Below are 10060 nucleotides of genomic sequence, written 5' to 3'. Positions count from 1 at the left end.
GGAAAAGTTAATTTTACAAGTGTACATTCTCATTCCCTCTAAAGAATATTGGAAATGCCACGATTTTATGATTTGAAAAATAAGAAAATTGATTCCCTTTTAAAGTTTCTGCTTTTATTTAAAGCTAATATATGCCCCCAATTTTTATTTTGCTTTCTGTATTGTGATTAAAGCATGAATTGTATATCCAGGACTTCCTGCCAGCAAAGAGCAACCTTACACTTGTCCGTGACCAATGCAGTAAGTCCACATTTACCTTTAGTGAAACACTAATGTTAACTTCTTACAAACCGTAGCCTATTCCTTAATTGTGAGGCACTCTGTGGTGGTAGGGGTTATGTATATAAATGTTGTTACATGATGGTGTTTGTTGAGAGGGGCAAAATGTACCTTGACCAAATACCTAGAAAACTCTTTGTCAGCTGACTAAGCCAAAACTTCAAGTGCTTCTGAGTGCATTTGAGTTGTGTTCACCTTATCTCTATGGAGAGCCATAACCTTTGCAGATACAGCATCTTTAATTTGCTTTCAAGTGACAGCCTAATCCTCAGTGTGAGCCCCTAAGCAGTGGTGGGGTCTTGCATACTGTAATGTTATCTCATGGGGTAGGCTGAGGGGGTTGGGGAAGCAGAAAAAGGCCCACCCACAAAACAGTTCTTATCCCGTCATAGTCAACTTTCAAACTTGTACTATCAACTGCTTCCAAATGCCCCTGAAATGAATGTCAATTACTCATAACTTACCTTGCACCGTTATAGCTGTTCGTCTCCATTCTGAACATGTTGTTGCTTAATGTGGGGAAATGAAGCAGATCCATGCAGAACACTTGGCATTTCCCAGCAAAATCCAGGTCAATATTTTTTTCCCTGTTTTGGCTGGCTTTAAGAATTCTTCTTTCGAATTGGCCAATGAGCCTGTGTTTAGGTGAACACTCCATTTCTTTCATGGGCAACACCAGATTCGAAGCCATATTGATATGGAAGAAATAGATGCATGCTAAACCCATGTGGGCAGCTTTATTTGAGGACCGCATTGTCACTCCTTCAGTACCAACAGTAGACTCCCACCCATTAGTTAGAAGTACAGAATAAAAACCTTGCTAAACTGACTTGCTCTTAAATTTGTTGGCATAATAGTATCCTATGTGATTTTTAATATAGATTTTAATGAGCTTATTGCAAATCCTCCAAATCTTCAAAAGGCTTAAGTGATTAACAACTAAGTTAAACATCACTTAGAAGTATTTATCCTACAGGCAAGTGTATTGAAGCAGAAACTTCATGGACAGACAGGCATGTCCCATCTGCTAGCATTTCTGCATGTAATTGCTTGTCTACTGGCTTATACAGATTTAATTTGTCTTTTGTGAATGCATGTGTGGCCTCACTCAGTCAGTAAGTCATTTAGTTCTGCTTTAGAAGTTCATGAGTTTCTAAGATCCCCTTCAGGACTTGAGCAGATAATCTGCCTGGTATTTCAGTTAGTACTGTGGGGAAAATAATACTGCTGGAGATAGCAGTGACAACCTTTACCTTCAATGCTTTGGTGGTAACCAACTGAGTGGATCTCTCAACTGTTACAGAACATGCCCAATTCTATAGTAGGTGGATAATCCACAACTAGGTTATCAAGTTGTGAGGTGAAAAATTATCTTCAATGCATTTCCAAAGAAATGATGGAACTTAGAATCTGTCCTCTTAGTAAAGGTGCATCTGCAAATTCCTGAGGAACTTTATAAAGAGCAATGGATTTACTAACCTCTTTTGCTCCAGAACAGATTAGTCTGTTTGTGGAATCCTGCTGTACACAAATTGGCTTCCAGTGAGGACATTTCACAAATAGTTCAATAGATTTGAAATACACAGGCCTATCTTGAGTAGAGGAAGAAATATAAATACAAGCACATGTACTCTTGTGCTCAGCTGGACAAATATATTCTGTGCTCATTTAGACAAACTTGAAAAGAAGGGCAAATAGTGATTCAAAATAACCTTTTTCAATATAGTTTTTATAATGTTATTGTTAATTTCTCCAAAAGCTCTTGCTTCTCCTCATTTAGGGGCCACAGTAGGTAGAAATAGGCTGACTCTTCCTACGAGACACAAGAGACTGCAGATGCTGGAATCTGTAGCAACAATCAAAATGCTGGAGGGACTCACTGTGTCAGGCAGCATCAGTGCCTCTAGATTGTGACTCTTGCTAGGTTTTGGTTCCATAGGTGCCAGCATGTATCTAGCACTGTACCTAAGCAACCAATCTTAAGATACGGTTGATGGTCAGACAGATGTGTAATCACATTTTAACATGGTGGATACAAATAAGAAATTTCCAGCCAGGAAGTCTGGGGACAATGACTCAATGAAATGCAATCAGGAGTAGGGGATCCTTCCTAATCAAAGGGCACTTTTGTTAAATGTAGCAGCCGCACCCCCCCCAACCATTTTCAGTTTTTACTTGTTTCTGATGGGTTTAGCACAATGACACAGCATCTACAACGTAACATTGATGACCACAACAAGGAGCATGAATTTCCTGCACAGCCTCAACTGAGTCAAAATCACTTGATTAAATTTCACATTTCAACTTCAGCACACATTTTTCTATCCAATTTCTACCATAGATCCTATCAATACTTGGCTAAGCAAAATCCTAAATGGAATGAGGGTAGGTAGAAGAAAATAATCCATTTGCTGCCAGTGTTTAATTCAATGAGTACAAAAAACTTGCTCAAACACAAACAAAAGAATCACTGGCCTTTTTAAGAGGAAACATAGTTGAAAAATGAACAATGAACATTCTGGAAAAATCCATTTTTAATTATTTATGTCTGGGTGTAAATACTTTGATGCAAAAAAGATGCAAGTAGTTTTCAGCCATGATAACTTGTATATAATCTGAAAAACCTTAATGAATTTAGATGATAAAAAGTCCAGCATCTACTTGTTTTACAATAATAGAACTCAGCACAATGATATCTTCTTATATTTTTGTATTCTCTACAGAAAGCAATTTAAAATGATAGCCAATAAAAAAAACAGAGGCTTTACGCTTATTTCATTACAACTACCCTATAGTAAATGAGAGAAGGAATGTTGAACTGTCTGCTCAAACTTACTTTAACATTAAAGAGTTATTGAAGTGACTTTCAAGATTTGCCTATATCTCTAGAATCTTGTTTGAAATGGATATCTGCAAAAGTCTTGAGAGTGCCAATTTTAGTTTCATTGGGTAAAAATTCACAGCAGAAATCTGTTTATCATTTAACACTAATTTATTCTAATTTATCATTCTTACTTAGACATCCCCCAAGGATGGAAAATATAAATGTAACCATTTTCATTAATCCTGTTACTTGTGCTTGGCATTTTGTGAAGTAGGGTAATGTTGCAAGTGTCAGCATGTTTCAGTAAAGTGTTTCCCTTGATTTGTGGGTTCAAGGCATGCCCAAGCAATCTGGCAGACTTTAATACGGTATTCTTACGTGAAAGCATAACACTTACCTTTAAAGCATTCTACTGTTTCCAGGGCAGGTGCTAAAAAAACACCCTTACAGGTTTCAAGATTCTGTTCAAATGGGATTTAGTTATTAGATGTGTAGTAACTAAATGTGTAGTTAGCATGGATGGCCACAAGATTTTTTCCTGATTAAGCAGTAGCTATAAGTATTTCAGAAGCTGAAGAAACATTTAATTATGCTTCTTTGCAGCTACTTGTTGCTCCAACCCCTTACATAACCTATCATCCAGCCTTCTTTTCTCTATTCCAAACAAATTCCTTAGACTGCTTCCCCTGTCTACTTAAACCTCACCTGCAATTAGACGTTTTTGTCACTAAAATATAAATGATTTAACCACCTCGGTCTTTATCCCATCTCCTAGGTCACTGGAGACAACTTCCTCTAAGGTTGCCCTTGCTTTCCCCTGAGGCATCGACTGAAGAACAGCACGAGCAAGCAGCCAGGGAAAGCTACTGGGGGAAGTCCCGGCTGAACACCAACAGATCTCTGAGCAGAGCAGAAAACGGAGGTGTTGACTGAGCAGGCAATAAGGGGCTCCTTGATAATCTTTTCAGAAGAAGTCTACTAAATTATAGTACACAGTGAAGACAAAAGTGAAACACTCCAGAGTCAAGTCCTTGACTTCAACATAGCTCACTTATAATCAACTGAAAGAGTTCAGATGACACACAGTGATCCATGACACCCATCTTATCAGGATCTCCTGCACTGATCATAACACATTAATGAATGAATCACTAATCTATTTACTGAAATGACTCGCTACAATTTCAGCACACCCTGACATATCTTCCGAGGATATAAGATGTGTGTCTGCATCCTTGGAGATGACAATTAGAGCCACCTCCTGGGTTCAATTGAACCTAGTCCTGCTGGGAACCACACAAGACACATTTTAGAATTTATTTTGAATGTAAACCAGCATAATGTTGTTTCAGACATCTTATTGGACTCAAGCGAGTGTTCACGCTTTATGCAGTATGGATTTAGTACATCAAAAGGGGGTGGAAATCCAATTTCTAGGCTACTGTGCCTTAATGCCTTTGTCAAGTTTGTGCAGTGATAGCTTCAAAAGAAAAGTATCTTTGCAAGCAAAAAGTGGAAAGGTATAGTGAGGGAATTCCAAAGCTTAGGGTTTGATAACTGAAGGCAGGGTTGTTAGTAGTGGATAGAAAACTATCAAGGACAGGCAGGAGGTTAAAATTAGAGAAGCACAGAGATATTATGGGGTTTATTGGTGAAAGAACTGTGTAATAGTGAGGGCAACAATGAGATTTATAAAATAGTGATATTACAGAGAAAGATAACAGGATTTCAGCATCAACAGTGCCAATTTCCACCCTCATATGTACAAAATTCATTCCTTTCCAAAGAAAACAAAATCCATAATAATCACATCAACAAAATTATGGTTTACATGAGGCTACTTTCTCATGATACATGCTGTGATGCTAGCAATACAAACTGATTCAGCATTTCCATAAACTGGATCACCAGTTGACAATTCGCATGATCTCATGCTTATGAAGTTTCTTTGAAAATGAATCCAGACAATCTGTTATCAATATCATGTGGATTGGATTAATTGATATCATATGTTCAAAATTCTACCCATTCCTACATTTAAGCTTACAACGATCCAGGGATTTAGAGAATATTGTATAAGTTTCCATCAGTTTATACTTTGCATGTTGTTACAATCCAAATAGACTATTGAGTCTTGACTCTGGTAGCATTTACAACCAAGTACAGAGGATTTACAGGCTATTTGCTGGCCCAATGTTCCCCTGCCAGCATTTAAGTTTCCCTTGGGCTTCCTGTTTCATCCAACTCCACCAGCATATCCTTTATCCCTCATTGGCTTAACCGGCTGCTCCTTAAGTACATTTATGCTATTTGCCTCAGCTATTTATAGATTGTAGAGTAGTTAGAATGTGGAACAGAGGTTTCTCTGGAAGTTTGTTTAACATTAGTGAACAGTTTATATTGATACCACAGTTTTCCACTAGATTTCCAGAAGGCATTTGATAAAGTGCCATATCAAAATTTATTGCAGAAAATTAAAGCTCATGGTGTAGGAGATAAGATATTGGCAAGGATTGAAGATCGGTTAACAAGAAACAGAGAATAGTCATAAACGGGTCTTTCTTTGGTTGGCAAGATATAACCAGTGATGTGTCATGGGGATTATTACAGGCGCTTCAACTCTTTACAATTTATATAAATGATTTGGATGAAGACACAAGTTGAAGGTTAAATCTGCTGATGATACAAGGATAGGTAGGTGAGTAAGTTGTGAAGATGCCATAAGGAGGTTATAATGGATAGATTAAGTGAATGGCCAAAGATCTGGAAAATGTTGTATAATGCAGGAAAATGCAAAATTTTCCATTTTGGCAGGAAAAAGATAGCCATTTCATCTTGAGGAAAGATTGGATGGGCTAGGCTGATCTTCTTGAGTTTATAGGAGTGAGAGGCAACTTAATTGAGAATCCAAGATCTTGAGGCATCTTGATAAAGTGGATATAGACATATTTTCTCTTGTGGGAGAATCTAGAAATAGGGGACTTAGTTTAAAAATAAGGGGCCACCCATTTAAGACAGAGATGCTGCCAAACGTTTTCTCTGAGGTTGTGAACCTTTGGAGCTCTTTTGCTCAAAGGCTGGTGCAAGTAAAGTTTCTGGATATTTTTAAGGCAGAGATAGATTCTTGATAAGTAAGGGACTGAAAGGTTACCAGGAGCAGGCAGGAATGTGGAGTTGAAGTTGCATTTAGATCAGCTTTTAGATCAGCATTTAGATAAGCTTTTAGATCAGCATTTAGATAGAGTTGATTGAATGGGGAAGCAGGCTTCAGGGTCTTGAGTGGTCTACTCTTGCTCCTAATTCGTATGTAAATATGGTGGGATAATATAGTTTAACCCTCACTTTAGACAACTTATAAGTTTTCTTGTCTTGGAATAGTAGGTTTACAATCAAAAGGTACCTTTATTCAATGGAAATAAATTGGGAATTTTGATTGTATATTGGATTGAAATAATTCTATAGCATTTGAGACTTGGGTATTCAACAAAAGTTAAAATACCACAGTAGCTATGACTTTTACTACAGCACGATGACAATGCAGAGAAAAGAATCTTCATGGGCTGTGATAAATTAAAGGGATACTTTACTGTGAGTCTAATATAAAATATTAATAGAGCTAAAGATAATAACCTGGATCATTCAGTGAGTGATCAGCATACTAACCACAAAAGCTGTGTAAATACCCAAAATGGATATTTATGCCATTATTAAGGGTTTTAAACAAGCTTTACTGAAATTTTCAATGAGCATTTGACAAAAAAAAGAAAATCTTCACTCTTGTGAATTTCATTATATTTGTGAACTCATTTCTTAAGTAAACAGGTTTCCGATGACACCACTGTTGCGGGCTGAATCTCAAATAATGATGAGTTGGAGTATAGGAAGGAGGTAGAGAGCCCAGTGGCATGGTGTCATGACAACAACCTTTCCCTCAATGTCAGCAAAACAAAAAAGCTGGCCATGAAGCGGGGCGGTGCACATGCTCCTGTTTACATCAATGGTGCTGAGGTCAAGAGGGTTGAGAGCTTCAAGTTCCGAGGGGTGAATATGACCAATTGCCTGTCCCGGTCCATCACTTAAATGCCACGGCTAAGAAAGTGCACCAGCACCTCTACTGCTTCAGGAGTAAAAAAAAGTTGGCATGTCCCCCTTGACCCTCACCAATTTTTATTGATGCACTATAGAAAGCATCCTATCCAGTTGCATCACAGCTTGGTATGGCAACTACTCTCTGCCAAGACCACAAGAAACTGCAGAGAGTTGTGGACACGGCTCAGCACATCACGGAAACCAACCTCCCCTCCATAGGCTCTGTCTACGCTGCCGACGTCTAAGCAGCCAACATAATCAAAGACCCCACCCACTCCGGACATTATCTCTTCTCCCCCCCTCCCATCGGGCAGAAGATACAATAGCATGAAAGCATGTACCACCAGGCTCAAGGACAGCTTCTATCCTGCTGTTAAAAGACTATTGAACAGTCCCCTGGTACTATAAAATGGACTTTTGACCTCACAATCTATCTTGTTATGGCCTTGCACCTTATTTTCTGCCTGCACTGCACTTTCTCTGTAACTGTAACACTTCTGCATTCTGTTATTGTTTTTCCTTGTACTACCTCAATGCACTGTTGTAATGAAATGATCTGTATGGATGGAATGCTAAACAAAGATTTTCACTGTACCTCAGTACATGTGACAACAATAAACCACTTCACCAATTTACCAAGTAATTGCATAAAAGTAAATGAGGGAGCGCTTCAGCTGAACTGTTAATGCACTCCTGTTCCTGGCTGGGTTCATGGGCTTATTACTAACATTGTACATGCTCCACCTTTGCATTCATTAGCATTGCTTTATCCATCTATTAACGTGGAATTTTTCAGCTCCCAACTAGTCCACAGGAAGCAATTGGGATGTGATAAATCCCATGACATTCCAGATGTACATTCCATCCATTTAGACTCTGCTATAACATTTGTGATCCTGAGATGTATGTCTTCTTTAACATAAGACCATGGATTGTTAGATGATAAAGCCAACTGAGTTAACACTGGATTTCCTAACCTATCATGGTAATCAAGTTTTGATCAATTAATCCATTACAGATCCAGACATTTCTCTGTAAGCTAAATAAGTCATTTAAAAAAAAAGGGACTTGGTCTTAAATCTGAAATCCCGTCATCCATCATCTTCAAACAAGCACTCGTTAAAGTTCGGTTTAAAAAGATTACACTAACATGAGAATACAGAGGAGGAATACGTAGGAAATGAAAATGTTCCATTATAGGAAGAATAACAGCTAATATACAAATCTGAATCATAATTCTATTCCCATTGACTTCTGGACTATTATGTATTTACTACAGCCTCACTACACCAGGGAATAATTTCTCCTATCCCATGCCATGTCAGTTCTATTGTAAGATCTGTGATCCTATTGACTTTAGTAGAGATTCTAGGCCTGTGGATTATTCTGTAAGTAATTTTTAAAAATATATTATGTGAGAGACATTGACAAACTACTAAAATCCTTGTCAACTTTGACAAAGCTGATGTCCTTCCCTCAGGTTTGCCTTCCATCAGGGGTGTTGTAGCGGAGGGAACTCTCTGCTCTGCTGGTGCTTCATCTTCTTAAAATTTATATCCTTTATCTAATCACTTGTTGGCCAAGAAAGAGTTAAATCTGTGAGTCAAAGACAATACTATGTTAAATCTGTGAGACACTCAACTGAGTTAAGTCAAAGGCAATAAGTTTGTTGAGCCTGGATAGCTCAGTCGGTAGAGCATCAGACTTTTAATCTGAGGGTCCAGGGTTCAAGTCCCTGTTCAGGCACTCTCTTTATGTCACAAGCTTTATGCAGGTAATGTAGCAGTCAGCGTAATACTATTACAGCGCCAGCGAACTGGGTTCAATTCCAGCCACTGTCTGCAAGGAGTTTGAACGTTTTCCCTGTGTCTGCATGGGTTTCCTCCGGGTGCTCTGGATTCCTCCCACATTCCAAAGACGTACGGGTTAGGAAGTTGTGGGCATGCTATGTTGGTGCTGGAAGCGTGATGACACTTGTGGGCTGCCCCCAGACCACTGTCCGCAAAAAGATGCATTTCACTGTGTGTTTCGATGTACATGTGACTTATAAAGATATCTTAAATCTACAGGACAGTTAACTGGACTAAGTCAAAGACAATGAGTATGAAACAAGCAATGGCTGCTATGCAAAAGGAGAGTAAAGCAGCATGTTTGGGAAAAATGGTATGTAAACAGCTGGAGAGTCCCCATTATCAGTGCAGAAGAAAAGTTTGAAAAAAGCCTGGGGTTGAGAGAAGAAGGATCGATCATCTGGCCAACGGGAGATCCACTCAATGGAACAACTAGTGTAAATTGGAGTGGTAAGTCAAGTGGGTACCGGAGACACAAGGGAGAGACACTAATGTTTGGAAAGTCAAGATTACCTTGTCCTCATACAGTAAAGAGTTACTTTACAGAATTAGCTGGGTTTCATGTGGTAAGTTGCCTCGCCTGCGTTGCCGCATGGGTAACGCATTGAAAATATGTTAAAAGTTCTGGAAATATTGTTTTTTCCCATTATTAAGGAGTCTCTCCTTTAATTCCCTATTCCAATTCCTGCTGGTTAAGAAGACACAAGAGACTGCAGATGCCGGAATCTGGAGCAACACACAAGGTGCTGGAGGAACGTCGACTGTCCATTTCCCTCCACAGACGCTGCCTGACTTGCCAAGTTCCTCTTTCATCTTGTTTGTTGCTCTGGTGAGCTATGCCTTCTGTTAAACCAGTTGCCTTCTCCTATATAACCCCAACACAGCAGTTGTTCTTTAAGTTCTTCATATGTGAGCTTAGATGATTAATATCAGAAGGCTATCTCACCACTGAGGATGCTATCTCCTTGTAAAGTTCCATCTTCACTTATTGCTAACAGGGATCCCTGGATAATGCTTA

General features: G+C 38.8%; 1 non-coding gene across 1 annotated transcript; it reads left to right on the top strand.

Annotated features, from left to right (window-relative positions):
• The first annotated feature begins 8865 nt into the window (after nt 1-8865).
• trnak-uuu (transfer RNA lysine (anticodon UUU)) lies at nt 8866-8938 on the top strand. Its single transcript has one exon. It is a non-coding gene; the product is annotated as a tRNA-Lys (tRNA).
• The last annotated feature ends 1122 nt before the right edge of the window (nt 8939-10060 follow it).

Source organism: Pristis pectinata, chromosome 11 (assembly GCF_009764475.1).
Source record: "Pristis pectinata isolate sPriPec2 chromosome 11, sPriPec2.1.pri, whole genome shotgun sequence".
NCBI lineage: Eukaryota > Metazoa > Chordata > Chondrichthyes > Rhinopristiformes > Pristidae > Pristis > Pristis pectinata.
This window is presented reverse-complemented; position numbering and strand designations above follow the sequence as displayed.